The sequence below is a fragment of the Biomphalaria glabrata genome, chromosome 3 (assembly GCF_947242115.1).
Source record: "Biomphalaria glabrata chromosome 3, xgBioGlab47.1, whole genome shotgun sequence".
Lineage (NCBI taxonomy): Eukaryota > Metazoa > Mollusca > Gastropoda > Planorbidae > Biomphalaria > Biomphalaria glabrata.
Genome location: NC_074713.1, coordinates 38,828,909 through 38,845,069, shown reverse-complemented (window position 1 = coordinate 38,845,069; position 16,161 = coordinate 38,828,909). Strand labels below are relative to the sequence as shown.

At 37.6% G+C, this 16,161-nt stretch overlaps 1 non-coding gene across 1 annotated transcript; it reads left to right on the top strand.

Annotated features, from left to right (window-relative positions):
• The first annotated feature begins 14,773 nt into the window (after nt 1–14,773).
• Trnad-guc (transfer RNA aspartic acid (anticodon GUC)) lies at nt 14,774–14,845 on the top strand. The gene has a single exon. It is a non-coding gene; the product is annotated as a tRNA-Asp (tRNA).
• Nucleotides 14,846–16,161: the final 1,316 nt, after the last annotated feature.

The window sequence follows — 16,161 nt, the reverse complement described above, 5'->3', positions numbered from 1 at the left end:
TAGATCCGGTCAGTTCAGGTCCAGAGAAAGGCATCATCAAAAACAACAGCATCAATATAAGGAACAAAAAAACAGAGGACTTTTTTTCCACAAAGAATTGAACCGCTACCCCTGGTTACTCAGCCAAGGTTCTGACACTCAACAGCGACTCCTCGAGCCTATCCTAAGACTACGACCATCATTGATGTTTTACCACTCAGAGATTTCACTGTTTATTTCTGTTGGGATTGACCACTAGGTTTGATGGTAACTAGAATTCCAAAGCAAGGGTCTCGAGTACATGTCCATGTGAAGTCTCGGATAATTGATTTAAATTTAGGTCTTCTCTGAGTCAACACAGAGTTTGGGAAAGTAACGGCTGTTGATCTCTGGCAGGCCATAAGCTTCAAGCTGTAAGCTGTATGTATACAAAGGTAACTCGCATTTTGAGATCCCTAAATAACCTTTGCTGGAATGTCTCCAAGTTATCATTACATTGGTTTCGTGTTAGGATTGTGTCTATACACCAGCTTACATTGGTTAACTGTCCACACGAGCAACCCTTAACAGCCTTGAAAGTACTCACGGTTTGTACAGAGCACGTGCGAATATCACATTTACAGACCAACACTACGGACAAAGAGACAGTTGAAGACCACGGGCCTGACTGGTACCAGTGAACCCCCACCACGGGCCTGGCTGGTACTAGTGAACTCCCACCACGGGCCTGGCTGGTACCAGTGAACTCCCACCACGGGCCTGGCTGGTACCAGTGAACTCCCACCACGGGCCTGGCTGGTACCAGTGAACTCCCACCACGGGCCTGGCTGGTACCAGTGAACTCCCACCACGGGCCTGACTGGTACCAGTGAACTCCCACCACGGGCCTGGCTGGTACCAGTGAACTCCCACCACGGGCCTGGCTGGTACCAGTGAACTCCCACCACGGGCCTGGCTGGTACCAGTGAACTCCCACCACGGGCCTGGCTGGTACCAGTGAACTCCCACCACGGGCCTGGCTGGTACCAGTGAACTCCCACCACGGGCCTGGCTGGTACCAGTGAACTCCCACCACGGGCCTGGATGGTACCAGTGAACTCCCACCACGGGCCTGGCTGGTACCAGTGAACTCCCACCACGGGCCTGGCTGGTACCAGTGAACTCCCACCACGGGCCTGGATGGTACCAGTGAACTCCCACCACGGGCCTGGATGGTACCTCTGTGCTCTTACTACAGGACCCCTTTATTTTTTTACCCTTCTAACAACAGCAAGTGTGCTTGGGTTTGTCTGTGTGTATGAGTGTGCCAAGAGTGTGTGTGGGTGTTCCAAGGGTGTGTGTGAGTGCGCCAGGGGTGTGTGTGAGTGCGCCAAGGGTGTGTATTTCAATCACTCTGACACTGCATTAGTTTTTATCTGGAATCGAGTTTGAGGGCTGCAAAGCAGCGGCGGAGTGGGCTGTGAAGTCAAGAAGGTTCTCAACTGTCCAATCTTGATGGTTACATTACTAGACTAGTTGTTGGTGGTCTAGGGGGGTAAGTTGTCAGGTCATGACAGACCTGGGTGGCAGCAAGATCGACTTAATCACGACTCACGGTGGCAGTCAAAAGTTTTATATGACTCTAAGGTATGTGGTCATTAGCTCTTGCGCATAGCGTAAAAAATATTTTTAGCCCATACGTCGTGAAAACAGAGATTTTGTAGGGAAAAGGTTGTGTCCCATACCAGAAAGGCGAGTACTTTCCTAGACCTTGTGACAGTTTGTCATGTAAGTCTACATATACCTTGTTGGGAGTCACTCACATTACCAGACGTTATGGAGATGAAGATACTGATTAAGACGGGCAAAGATGTTTCCATTTTTACAAAGGTTATATCAACTCATTCTGTCTGTCTGTCTGTCCGTCTGTCTGTTTGGTCAAAAGTTTGTACACGCTATTTCTCACACACCCTATTTCGGATCAAGGTGTAATTTTGCACAATTATTTCTTTTACCTGACAACACAAGAATCAATTTTAAAAAATCAACCAATTAGTTAATTAATTATTGGTAATTAATTATTTTGTTTGGTATATCAAACAAGGGAAAGAATTGGTACTTGACTGGTCACTGAAGTAGTGATATAAGCTGAATTTGTCCCTTTTATATTTCGTGGTGTGAGTCTTAGATAAACATGAACATGAACAACATGAAAAATAGGACGAATATATAGAAACAACTAGACACTTTAGGCTTTCCACTAGCAGAGTGGTTACCGTGTAGGCTTGAGATGCCTATGAAGGCTTGAGCCATGTGTTTTAATTCAAATCGTTTCCGCCTTTTTTATTTGTATAAATGCTTTTGTATTGTTAATCTAGACACTAGAGCTTTAAAGCTCTTACAAATTTAATTACACGACTGATCCAAACTAATTAATACAAGTACACGTAATATAAACTTTTTTTTTTATGTTTTTCTTTTTTTTTCTACCAAAACTTTTGACTTGACAACCTCCCCCCTCCCTGACCTATAACTCTAACTTAAATGCATTACTAGATTCTAACATGGCATCAACTTCTTTCTTTCTTCTTGTATCCACTAATTCAGTCCTTCACAAGTTACTTTCTTCTTGTATCCACTAATTCAGTCCTTCACAAGTTACTTTCTTCTTGTATCCACTAATTCAGTCCTTCACAAGTTACTTTCTTCTTGTATCTTTTAATTCAGTCCTTCACAAGTTACTTTCTTCTTGTATCCACTAATTCAGTCCTTCACAAGTTACTTTCTTCTTGTATCTTTTAATTCAGTCCTTCACAAGTTACTTTCTTAGCTGCTTAGTAAACTAGTTGTCCTAAATTCATTGGTGTATTAAGTGTTCATTGTTGAATGGTACAGAATTTCGTCGCCTTATTGCAGGGGAATGGCGTCCAGCTAAACAAAGAATGACGTCCTGCTAAACAAAGAATGACGTCCAGCTAAACAAAGAATGACATCCAGCTAAACAAAGAATGACGTCCAGCTAAACAAAGAATGACGTCCAGCTAAACAAAGAATGGCGTCCAGCTAAACAAAGAATGACGTCCAGCTAAACAAAGAATGACATCCAGCTAAACAAAGAATGACGTCCAGCTAAACAAAGAATGACGTCAAGCTAAACAAAGAATGACGTCCAGCTAAACAAAGAATGGCGTCCAGCTAAACAAAGAATGACGTCCAGCTAAACAAAGAATGACATCCAGCTAAACAAAGAATGACGTCCAGCTAAACAAAGAATGACATCCAGCTAAACAAAGAATGACGTCCAGCTAAACAAAGAATGACATCCAGCTAAACAAAGAATGACGTCCAGCTAAACAAAGAATGACGTCCAGCTAAACAAAGAATGACGTCCAGCTAAACAAAGAATGACGTCCAGCTAAACAAAGAATGACGTCCAGCTAAACAAAGAATGACGTCCAGCTAAACAAAGAATGACGTCCAGCTAAACAAAGAATGACATCCAGCTAAACAAAGAATGACGTCCTGCTAAACAAAGAATGACATCCAGCTAAACAAAGAATGACGTCCTGAAAACAACAAAAAAGGCAATAATTGCAAGTAAAATGTTTTTAAATTTGTATTTGAAAAAAAAAAACGGCTATGACCCTAGAGTCTAGTCTCAGCTGGTACTAAATGACCAGTGTGCCTTTGTTTTCAGTTTGTCTTTGCATAATGTCCGGAGTGGGGAAAGGCACACCCTGCTCACTTTGTCCATTAAGCTACCCCCCCTCCCAATGTTTTAAACCACCTCAGCCTATTCTTTACCTTTTTTGTGTCTGTGTTTGAACTATTATCTTCCAACAATAACAGTCACTTGGCTATAAGATATACGTGGCGCCCCCTGCCTCCTGCCATCAGGGCTGTCCGACTGACACAAAAAGTCAACACATAAAGACATGGGCAGGACAGGTAGGACCAAATCAAACGTAAGCGCTCTCTCTCTCTTTTCTCTCTCTCTCTCTCTCTCTCTCTCTTTTCTCTTCTCTTTTCATAATTTAAAGGGTGAGTTACCGTTAAAGTCTCAACTTGCAAGCACGTGACTCATACTGAGATGAGAGAGGTCATAAAATTGACCCGAGGTAACCCCCCCCCCCTATCTCTCACTTCCTTTACACTACACCTTTCCAAGTTAATCTTTGACTCTATAGAGCAACACTATGTCAACGCTAGATTTTGTTTTTATTTAGTCTTAAAATGGGATCATTATTGAAATACAATTTTTTGAAACAAACAACACAAAAAAACAACAACTATCAATTCCTTTGACGCTACAGTTCTTTCCATGGCCCTGCCCAACTTTAACACAGCTTTCCATTCTGCATTATATTTTAATATCTATGGCCTATTATCAAAATGTAGTACTTCTGTGTGTACATCATTACGTTGTGGTACTTCTGTGTGTACATCATTACGTTGTGGTACTTCTGTGTGTACATCATTAAGTTGTGGTACTTCTCTGTGTATACATCATTAAGTTGTGGTACTTCTGTGTGTACATCATTACGTTGTGGTACTTCTGTGTGTACATCATTACGTTGTGGTAATTCTGTGTGTACATCATTACGTTGTGGTACTTCTGTGTATACATCATTAAGTTGTGGTACTTCTGTGTGTACATCATTAAGTTGTGGTACTTCTGTGTGTACATCATTAAGTTGTGGTACTTCTGTGTGTACATCATCAAGTTGTGTTAGTTCAGTCTGTACATCATTAAGTTGTGCTACTTATGTGTGTACATCATTAAGTTGTGTTAGTTCAGTCTGTACATCATTAAGTTGTGGTACTTCTGTGTGTACATCATTAACTTGTGGTACTTCTGTGTGTACATCATTAAGTTGTGGTACTTATGTGTGTACATCATTAAGTTGTGTTAATTCAGTCTGTACATCATTAAGTTGTGGTACTTATGTGTGTACATCATTAAGTTGTGTTAGTTCAGTCTGTACATCATTAAGTTGTGGTACTTCTGTGTGTACATCATTAAGTTGTGGTACTTCTGTGTGTACATCATCAAGTTGTGGTACTTATGTGTGTACATCATTAAGTTGTGTTAGTTCAGTCTGTACATCATTAAGTTGTGGTACTTATGTGTGTACATCATTACGTTGTGGTACTTCTGTGTGTACATCATTAAGTTGTGGTACTTCTCTGTGTATACATCATTAAGTTGTGGTACTTCTGTGTGTACATCATTACGTTGTGGTACTTCTGTGTGTACATCATTACGTTGTGGTATTTCTGTGTGTACATCATTACGTTGTGGTACTTCTGTGTATACATCATTAAGTTGTGGTACTTCTGTGTGTACATCATTAAGTTGTGGTACTTCTGTGTGTACATCATTAAGTTGTGGTACTTCTGTGTGTACATCATCAAGTTGTGTTAGTTCAGTCTGTACATCATTAAGTTGTGCTACTTATGTGTGTACATCATTAAGTTGTGTTAGTTCAGTCTGTACATCATTAAGTTGTGGTACTTCTGTGTGTACATCATTAAGTTGTGGTACTTCTGTGTGTACATCATTAAGTTGTGGTACTTATGTGTGTACATCATTAAGTTGTGTTAGTTCAGTCTGTACATCATTAAGTTGTGGTACTTATGTGTGTACATCATTAAGTTGTGTTAGTTCAGTCTGTACATCATTAAGTTGTGGTACTTCTGTGTGTACATCATTAAGTTGTGGTACTTCTGTGTGTACATCATCAATACATCATTAAGTTGTGGTACTTATGTGTGTACATCATTAAGTTGTGGTACTTCTGTGTGTACATCATTAAGTTGTGGTACTTCTGTGTGTTCATCATTAAGTTGTGGTACTTCTGTGTGTACATCATTAAGTTGTGGTACTTCTGTGTGTACATCATTAAGTTGTGGTACTTCTGTGTGTACATCATTAACTTGTGGAACTTCTGTGTGTACATCATTAACTTGTGGTACTTCTGTGTGTACATCATTAAGTTGTGGTACTTCTGTGTGTACATCATTAAGTTGTGGTACTTCAGTCTGTACATCATTAAGTTGTGGTACTTCTGTGTGTACATCATTAAGTTGTTGTATTTCTGTGTGTACATTATTAAGTTGTGGTACTTCTGTGTGTACATCATTAAGTTGTGGTACTTCTGTGTGTACATCATTAACTTGTGGAACTTCTGTGTGTACATCATTAAGTTGTGGTACTTCTGTGTGTACATCATTAACTTGTGGAACTTCTGTGTGTACATCATTAAGTTGTGGTACTTCTGTGTGTACATCATTAACTTGTGGAACTTCTGTGTGTACATCATTAAGTTGTGGTACTTCTGTGTGTACATCATTAACTTGTGGAACTTCTGTGTGTACATCATTAAGTTGTGGTACTTCTGTGTGTACATCATTAAGTTGTGGTACTTCTGTGTGTACATCATTAAGTTGTGGTACTTCTGTGTGTACATCATTAAGTTGTGGTACTTCTGTGTGTACATCATTAAGTTGTGGTACTTCTGTGTGTACATCATTAAGTTGTGGTACTTCTGTGTGTACATCATTAAGTTGTGGTACTTCTGTGTGTACATCATTAAGTTGTGGTATCATCATTAAGTTGTGGTACTTCTGTGTGTACACCATTAAGCTGTGGTACTTCTGTCTGTACACCATTAAGATGTTGTATATCTGTGTGTACATCATTAAGTTGTGTTAGTTCAGTCTGTACATCATTAAGTTGAGGTACTTCTGTGTGTACATCTTTGAGCTGTCTGTCTGGTACAATTTTTGTACACGATATTTCTCCTAGACCTATTCTCCAATCAAGTGAAAACTTTACACAGTTGTTTGTGGTACCTAACCAAAAATAAATCTATTTAAAAAAAACACCAAATTTACCCATTAGTTAGTTAATTATTGGTAATTAATTATTTTGTCTGGGTATCGAAATATGGCGATAAATTTTACTTAATGACGTATGTGGCTGGATATGTGGAGTTATTTCCCTCATTATGTTTATGTACACCTTTTTTTTTGTGTCCTTCCCATTCTTGGATCAAGTTGAATTATTGCACAATTGTTCACAGTCGATGAAAATACATGAATCAATACAAAAAAGTTATCAATTAGTTAATGTTAATAGCAGTAATTTAGTTTTTTTTCTATAGAAAAAAAGGAGCTTACTCCTGTAGTATTGTGGTATATGGCAGTGATTTTACGTTCTTCACCTTAGCTAAGCCTTTTTAATATATACATTTTTTTAATGTTTTGCTTGCTTTCTATGGTCTTATCATCTGTTGCTTCATCTATTCCCTATTAAGGTTAAAAGTTCTTTATTGTGATCATAAAGGAAAGGTACAAAAATATTTTGCCTTGCAGATTGACTAGAGGTTTGTCATTTCATCCATTGACACATGTCTGAGAAAGGCTAGTCTGACAATGAAGACATTACATCACATTCTTTGATCCTTGTCAAAGATTTAAGTTTTACAGAAATGTATCAACAGCTTAAAAAAAAAATAAAGCAAACTCCAGTCACCGAATTCCATGGAGGATTGAGGTTCAAACTCCTTGCCACAACAAAAAAAAAAAAAACTAAAGCTAAAAACTAAAGTACAACTTCTTCCATGACCGTAGTAAAAGGGGATCCCCCCCCCCCACATACGCACGCACACACACACAGCATCAATACAATATCTCAGAAATATATTTGTCTTTCTACCAATCGCTCGGATCAATTAATAAATTAATTACAAATCAGAGAACAAACTAGCTGTCACCTTATTCCATGGAAAGAGCCACAGGTTTGAGGTTCACTTCAAACCTCTTCCAAATAAACCATTTTCCTAGCAATCCCAGGGCTCAAGAAACAAAGTGCAGCGACTAGCAGGGTTCATATTCAACCAGTGAGAAGAATAGCAAGGTATGCGATAGAGACACCTCCGAAAAGTCATCTAAGTGTGTACATATGTGTGTGTGTGTGTGGAAAAACAACACGAAAAACAAAGATTTATCTCCCTTCTCAAGCAATCAACTTTAATGATTTCAACTGAAGTCTAAATCTAACAATTAGAAGAGATGTTAAAATATTGGCGCTTTTTTTTTTGTGATGAGGAAAAAAATAACATAAAATGAAATAAAAATAAAAAAATAAAATGAAAGTAGAGAGAGTATAAATATCTCTACTGGATGTACGCTCTAAAGCTAAAGTTTAGAAATGTGAGAAATGGGTTTGATTTTAATTGGCAGTCACACATTTAACTTTAAGCTGAAGAGTTAACTCACAGATTCACGTTCAAATTTGATTCGATTCATAATGAAATGAGCAAAATTTCAAATTGTCTCATAGAACACTCCAGAGAAGGACTGGTCATTCGGGTTAACGCTAAATGTGTTGGAATCAACGGGTCGGTAGGCCGCCGAATGGTTCGCATAAATGTCAGTATTGTTTGTTTTGCATTTGTTTAAAATGTTATAATAATCACTTACACAATGGGCCCACAAATCGAGGTGATAGGTCATAAAACTACCTTTTATAAGTCGAAATCTGAACAAATAAGGTTACAAAGACAGTTTGTGTGGAAACACAAACTCAAAATCGGCCCCCGAAGTGGTCCACCCAGGAAGGCTTCAATAAGAACATCCGAATGAAATTATATCAAAGACAAATGAGAGATAAGAATGGAGAAAGAAGGTTGACAGATCTTGTGTAGTGCCCCAACGGTACAGCAGATCAAAGGATAGGTGCAAGTGAATGCAAAGTTAGATGTGAACCTGGCCAAACTAGTTCCTCTTTCAGACCTTGCGGTCTATAAGGCAGATGATGTAAAGTTCTGTTTTTGTGGCCTACGGTTAACGAGGGTGTCATGTAGCCAGCACAACGACCAACCGCCTTTACTTTTCCCCAACTAATGTCAGGTACCCATTAACGCCAAAAGATTCCGAAGTTGAGAATCCCAGTCTTCACTAGGTTTCGAACCCGTGACCCCCGGTTCGGAAGCCAAGCGCTTTACCGCTCAGCTACCGCGCATCCCCTAGCCTAACTGAAGTGTTATGATTGATGTAATTGTTTTGAAAAGGTTCAATCTCTTATTCGAATCCTAAAAAAAAAAAAAAAAAAAAAAAAAAAAAAAAAATTATTCTATGCTAATGAAAAATACGTTAAAGAAAATGCAGTTTACAAGATTACTATTCGTTTTAAATTAGGTCTAACTAATAATGCACACTAAATAGCCATTTCTCTTTAAAAAACTGCTTGCATAAGTGATTTAAAAAATTAGATTTTTCTCTTTCAGAAAAAAAAAGTAGCCGTTGCATCAGAACTTTGAATGGTCTAAAATATTGTGATATCAGATTTTCACTATCTTTTCTAGTTTACGAGATCTAAACGGGACGGACGGACAGACGGACAGACATTTCGCACAAAACTAATAGCGTCTTTTCCCCTTTCGGGGGCCGCTAAAAAAGTGTACGATGGAACTGTGCATTAGAGCTGTTGAAGAAAACTGTGTCCACACAAAACTCTTCAATTGAACAAGTTCCATGTTTTCTCTTTTCTAAAACGTTAGGGAGTGTCCAGACAGAAGGAATGGCCCCTCCAGATACGAGGTCGTGTGGCAATGGGAGTGTTGGTGCACGTCAGATACTTCGAGCACACTTTTCTTGTAAATTAAAACAGAAACACATAAACGTTACTTTTATTATCCTCTGACTCCTACATAAACATTTACTTCAGACTCTTAGACACTTTTACCAAAAGTACAAGTTTTTAGAAAACATTTGAAAAATTGCGACCAAAAATTAAATGTCATCGGTGTTTGTCTTTTTTATTTCAATTTGTTTTTGTTTTTTTTTTAATTTCAATTTTGTTTTAAAAATGATTTAAGCATGTATGCATACAATTGAAAATTTGATTTAAACCTACAAATATGTTCGTTTTCAGAAAAACACATAAAGATCTAGGTCGAGTAAGTTGCCAGCGACAGTAAAGTCAGATTCTCAATGGTTGTCACCTTTCTATTTGTTATAAGAAACTTGTTAAAACAACAGATGTATAGACAGACAGCATAAAACTATACTTTTTTTCCCCCATCAGGAGGCCACTAAAAAAGGTAAACAGCATATCAGATCAGGTTGATATAGATGATATTAGTTAAAACAAAAAGTTCCCCTTTCAGACCTTGCGATCTATAGATGTTATTAAAGTTGTCGAAACAATCAACACTATAGTCCACGTGATAGGGCATCCCATCTGTCTATATGCCTCAGATTTGATCTTCTGCCAATTAGTTCTCCTGATTTTTGTTTTCCTCTTGGACATGGAACCTATCATACCTACCACTGAAGTGGTGTCATGTAACTCCGTGAGGACCACTCGAAGAATGGCGGTCATACTAAATAACTCAAGTCGTTCATCCGCCATCCCCCCCCCCCCCCCGGCCGACTCCCTAACCTTTCAACTGACCTTGGTCAAGATAAACTACTCACGTAGTTACTACATCACCATCTACAGCACTGCTCTCCCCCTGACAACCTCTTGACCTCAAGCTCAACTGTCTTTCTCCCATCATGCCCCTCTCTCCTTAGCTCCCTTCCTTCAATAGACCTGCCCCCCGCTCATCGACTACCTACAACAATAGACATAGTGTAGAAATATAAGCTTGGTTTCAAATTTTGAATTTTTATTTTACATGAATATTTTGTTTGTTTGTTTTGTTTGTTTGAAGTGTAACCAATAATCACTTCATTCATTACATTACTCTATCTAACCATCACTCAATCTGATCATATGTAACTGAAACATTTCTTCTTTATCCAGCCATTTCTCTAATTTCATCGCTGCTCTTATATAGCCTCACAAGACTGGTATTAAATCTCAACTCTTTGGCTTTTTCATATAAATCAGGAAAGGGGGGGGGGTGTTTACGATTCATTAGTCGGCCCATTCCTCCACCAGATTTTTTTTTCAATATTTTCTTTACCGCACCATAAGTAAGTTGCCTCGAATTACTTCCCTTGTACTTGTAGGATTTATGATCTGTGACCTTCACCTTCCTTCTCTTCATCTATCCACTCTCTCACCTCATTAGTTCTGGAGCGAGGGGGACAGTCAGGAGGGGGGTGCCACGCTTACTCGTTTCTTTTCATTATGTCCCATTTCTCTTAATCCCCACCCCCCACCCAAATGTTTCCATCTTGTGGACATCAAATGAGAGGCGGCCCCCACATTGGCAACTTCTAGACCAATTTCATTTTCATAGAATCGACTGGCAAATCTCTATCTTCCGTCTCATAAAACTGTTGAAGAGAAAAATGTGGGAGGGGTAAAGGGATCATGATCTGTTTGCGTTCATCAATGGTTAGGACATTTGAGAAATGGACAGAGGTAAACATCTGACCTACAGACCATTTAACATCGCCCTAAGGACTTGTCTGGATTGTTGCCACTAGGCGTGGGGGTTGAACTTGGGAGATGATCGATCAATACGACCGTTAGAGAGTAGCCAAACAACAAAATTTGGTTTGAGATTATTTTAGGTAAGACTGAAATGAATCAAATAAATCTGAGCGCAATGATATCATGGACTTGTATAGGCCTAGTGATGTATGAAGCAGATACGCTTCTATGCCTCATGACAGGGGCATGACAGGTACCCATTTAAGCTGGGTGTCCTCAGAGGCGCGCTAAAGGTCCCGAAAGTAAACTTCCCAGTCTTCACCAGGATTCGAGCTCGGGACCCCCGGTTCGGAAGCTAAGCGCTTTACCACTCAGCCACCGCTCCTTAAAGTAAACGATGTAACATTTACATTTTAAAATCTTGAAATAAACTTCTTTTAAGACAAACTGAAATCAAATTTTTATTTATAAATATTTAAATACACAAAACTTCAACTTGAAAATAGATCCATGTTAAGTTTTAAACAAAATAATAATTAAAACAAAATCTAACCCACTACCACTACAAGTCTTGTCCTGTCTCACTTCTCTTGCTAATAACCCCTTCAAAGTTCACATCAGTATTTATTCCTTTTCCTTTGAATTACGCTAGACCACCTTGTGGTTTCATCAGAAACTCTCCAGCCTACACAACCAAATAGATCCGCCCTCTTTTCGTTGTGGCGACACCAGCAGCACACACACATACACTTCTTAACAAATATCTTTGGTTGTTTTTATTGTTCTTTATATTATGCACATTTCTGCAAACAGAGGCGTATCCAGCAATGTGCGAGTGGTGCGGTCCGCATGGGGCATCAAGCTGAGGGAAACTTTTGTCAGTAAAGGCTACACATTTGTATAACACAGGAAGAAACATAAATGTATTTTTGTCCCATGCTTTGTTTTTCTCCTTTACTGTTTCTTCCATTAAATGTAATGTGTAGAACATTGTGACTCAAGTTAATTGTTTAAAGCTCTGAAGGCAACGCACTTGTACACTTCTTTCTGAGGTACATGGTCAAATGATACTTCATTGTTCAATGCTCTGTATTTATATGAGGGACAAAGCTATGTTGGTACGTTTTTTACTAAATTGTTCAATACTCTGGTTTCATCTAAATCTAGATTGTAATAATATGCTTCTTGACTTAAGTTGACTGTTGTAGGTTATTTTCATTTCACTGTGATTCTTTTTAGTTTCAGTCGTTTTGGAAACAACTCATTGCTTTTTTTTATTGGACCATATTATTAAAATCAACATATTGTTTAAGAAATTATCATCAAATTTAAGCAATATTATGACGTGGTATGAATTTGTGTCGTTTTCCCTATCCTCGGATGAAAAAAATAATCTTGATGGTAATATTAACAAAAACAAATTTCCTGTGGATAGAAAGAGAGTTCAACAGTTGTCGCAGTTTCTTCAGAAGCCTTCAACTCAAGAAACAAGGTTCCTTTCAGCTCTAGAGTTTAAAAAAAAACATATTCGCTAGATGAATCAGTCTCGAATATCGCCATCTTGATTCGCATATTTCTGACAATTGTGGTACATTCAACTTGCAAAAGAAATAGTTCTACACTTCAGTTGATCAAGAATTACTTTCGATCGACAGATGACATATTTACGACAAACTCATTTGGCAATTTTGTCAATGGAACAAAAGCATTTAGAAAAAAAAGATTTTGATAAAACTGTTGATAAATTGCTAGTGAGAAAGCACTAAGATTTTTTTGTAGTATCTTTTTGTAAAATTGATTTTATTCCAAATCAGCAATACTTTATTGAATACATATTTCTTTTGGAGAAAAAAAGGACGTTTTACTGTTTCATTCCCATTTCTTCCTGAAGGGCATCATGAGGACTTGCCGTTCCGGGCATCAAATACCCTAGCTACGCCACTGTCTGCAAATAGTCTAACTCTAGGTCTAGAGCTAATAGTACGTCATCTAACTCTAGGTCTAGAGCTAATAGTACGTCATCTAACTCTAGGTCTAGAGCTAATAGTACGTCATCTAACTCTAGGTCTAGAGCTAATAGTACGTCATCTAACTCTAGGTCTAGAGCTAATAGTACGTCATCTAACTCTAGGTCTAGAGCTAATAGTACGTCATCTAACTCTAGGTCTAGAGCTAATAGTACGTCATCTAACTCTAGGTCTAGAGCTAATAGTACGTCATCTAACTCTAGGTCTAGAGCTAATAGTACGTCATCTAACTCTAGGTCTAGAGCTAATAGTACGTCATCTAACTCTAGGTCTAGAGCTAATAGTACGTCATCTAACTCTAGGTCTAGAGCTAATAGTACGTCATCTAACTCTAGGTCTAGAGCTAATAGTACGTCATCTAACTCTAGGTCTAGAGCTAATAGTACGTCATCTAACTCTAGGTCTAGAGCTAATAGTACGTCATCTAACTCTAGGTCTAGAGCTAATAGTACGTCATCTAACTCTAGGTCTAGAGCTAATAGTACGTCATCTAACTCTAGGTCTAGAGCTAATAGTACGTCATCTAACTCTAGGTCTAGAGCTAATAGTACGTCATCTAACTCTAGGTCTAGAGCTAATAGTACGTCATCTAACTCTAGGTCTAGAGCTAATAGTACGTCATCTAACTCTAGGTCTAGAGCTAATAGTACGTCATCTAACTCTAGGTCTAGAGCTAATAGTACGTCATCTAACTCTAGGTCTAGAGCTAATAGTACGTCATCTAACTCTAGGTCTAGAGCTAATAGTACGTCATCTAACTCTAGGTCTAGAGCTAATAGTACGTCATCTAACTCTAGGTCTAGAGCTAATAGTACGTCATCTAACTCTAGGTCTAGAGCTAATAGTACGTCATCTAACTAGAGGTCTAGAGCTAATAGTACGTCATCTAACTCTAGGTCTAGAGCTAATAGTACGTCATCTACGTCATTTAGAAACAGTAGTGGACCATACACAATTTAAACCTGGAAATACGTCAATATTGAATTAATGAAAGTGTCATTTAATGTTCACGCGTGCGCACACGCACAGACACAATATTAAAATGTATTTCGTTTGAGACCAAAGATTGTGGCCTAGCTAGATCTACGACCTACATATTTTTCACATACACCACGCCAATGAAGCCAAAGGCTTTGTCTGTTGGATGTTGATGTAATATTTCTCTTTTATCGACTGTTCTTGTATTTCGTACACTCTTTGACTGTAGTGGACATTGAAGTTAACTGCCTCATTAAAACACATTTTATGTTGTTGTTTTTTTTCAATCCAAATTTCAAACACATTATTATAGAACATTCTCCGATTCGGAGATCTAACATGCTAAGTCAAGGCATCCGAACAACGGAGATGTTCTAAAATGGTGATATATAGATTATATTATTTTATCTTTATATCCTCGGTAGTATAGTGGTAAGTATCCCCGCCTGTCACGCGGGAGACCGGGGTTCGATTCCCCGCCGGGGAGGTATAATTTTTTATTTTTATTAATATTAAGTAATATGTAGTTTTAATAAGCACATAAAATGTTTCAAATGAATAATGATAAATTTTTAAATATATATTGTTAAAAGAAATTATAATAACTATACAATAGAGTAGAATGTAAGGCATATGTATGTTTGTATGTCCCGCATAGAAATCAAAACTGTTTGACCAACCTTGATAAAACTTGGCAGAAATGTTCCTTGGGTACTAACTCGAACCGTGACGTATGTATAGTAGCCCTAAAACAAACTTAAGACTTACAAAAAGAAAATTCATTGCCCAACTCTATGAAAGTATTAGTAGCTTAAAAATCTAGGCCATGTTTACTAAAGTTTACTGAGAAAAGATTGAAAGGATCTAGATCTAATTTTAAGAACTACACCTTGCACCTATATTTTTTTACACATGAAAATTACAAAATATAGTCTATTGATTTCATTATTTTATAAAATTGAACTTCAAATTTGTCTTTCAAAAGCATTTTTACATAAATTCGTTCCTTATATGTGCGAATTTTGAAGTCCTGACGTATATTCTTTCATTAGACAAGACCGAAATGATTGAAAGGATCTAGATCTAATTTTAAGAACTACACTTTGCACCTATAGTTTTTTACACATGAAAATTACAAAATATAGTCTATTGATTTCATTATTTAATAAAATTGAACTTCAAATTTGTCTTTCAAAAGCATTTTTACATAAATTCGTTCCTTATATGTGCGAATTTTGAAGTCCTGACGTATATTCTTTCATTAGACAAGACCGAAATGTTACACATCTCTCTATTCCTAGTATAAAACTCTAATTCAACTCTAAGATGATAGAACTTCTCTTCGCAAAGATAGTTTTATACTTCAACACATAAACATACTAATTATAGTCCATTCATTTAATATTTTAATCAAATTAACATTCAAATTTGTTTTTCTAAAGCATTTTTTTATATATTCGTTCGCTATAGCTGCTAAACCGAATTGACATACATTTTAATAGTTCCATTCATGATTCCGTCCATCTAATAAAAAATATCACGCATGCTCAGAAGGAACTCTATCCAAGCCAATATTTAACTCTAGATTAATCTAGATCTAGACTATTTCTAACTCAAGATGATAGATCTACTTTATACTTTAACACATGAACATACAAAATAAAGTCATTTCATATTTTAATCAAATATATGTAGACCTTCAAGCAAATGTTTTTATTTAAAAAATGGATTTAGAATGGTGCTGGATTGTTTCATGGTCATGCAGACGTGAACATCATTCTCTGCTGTTGCCGCAGAAGTCTG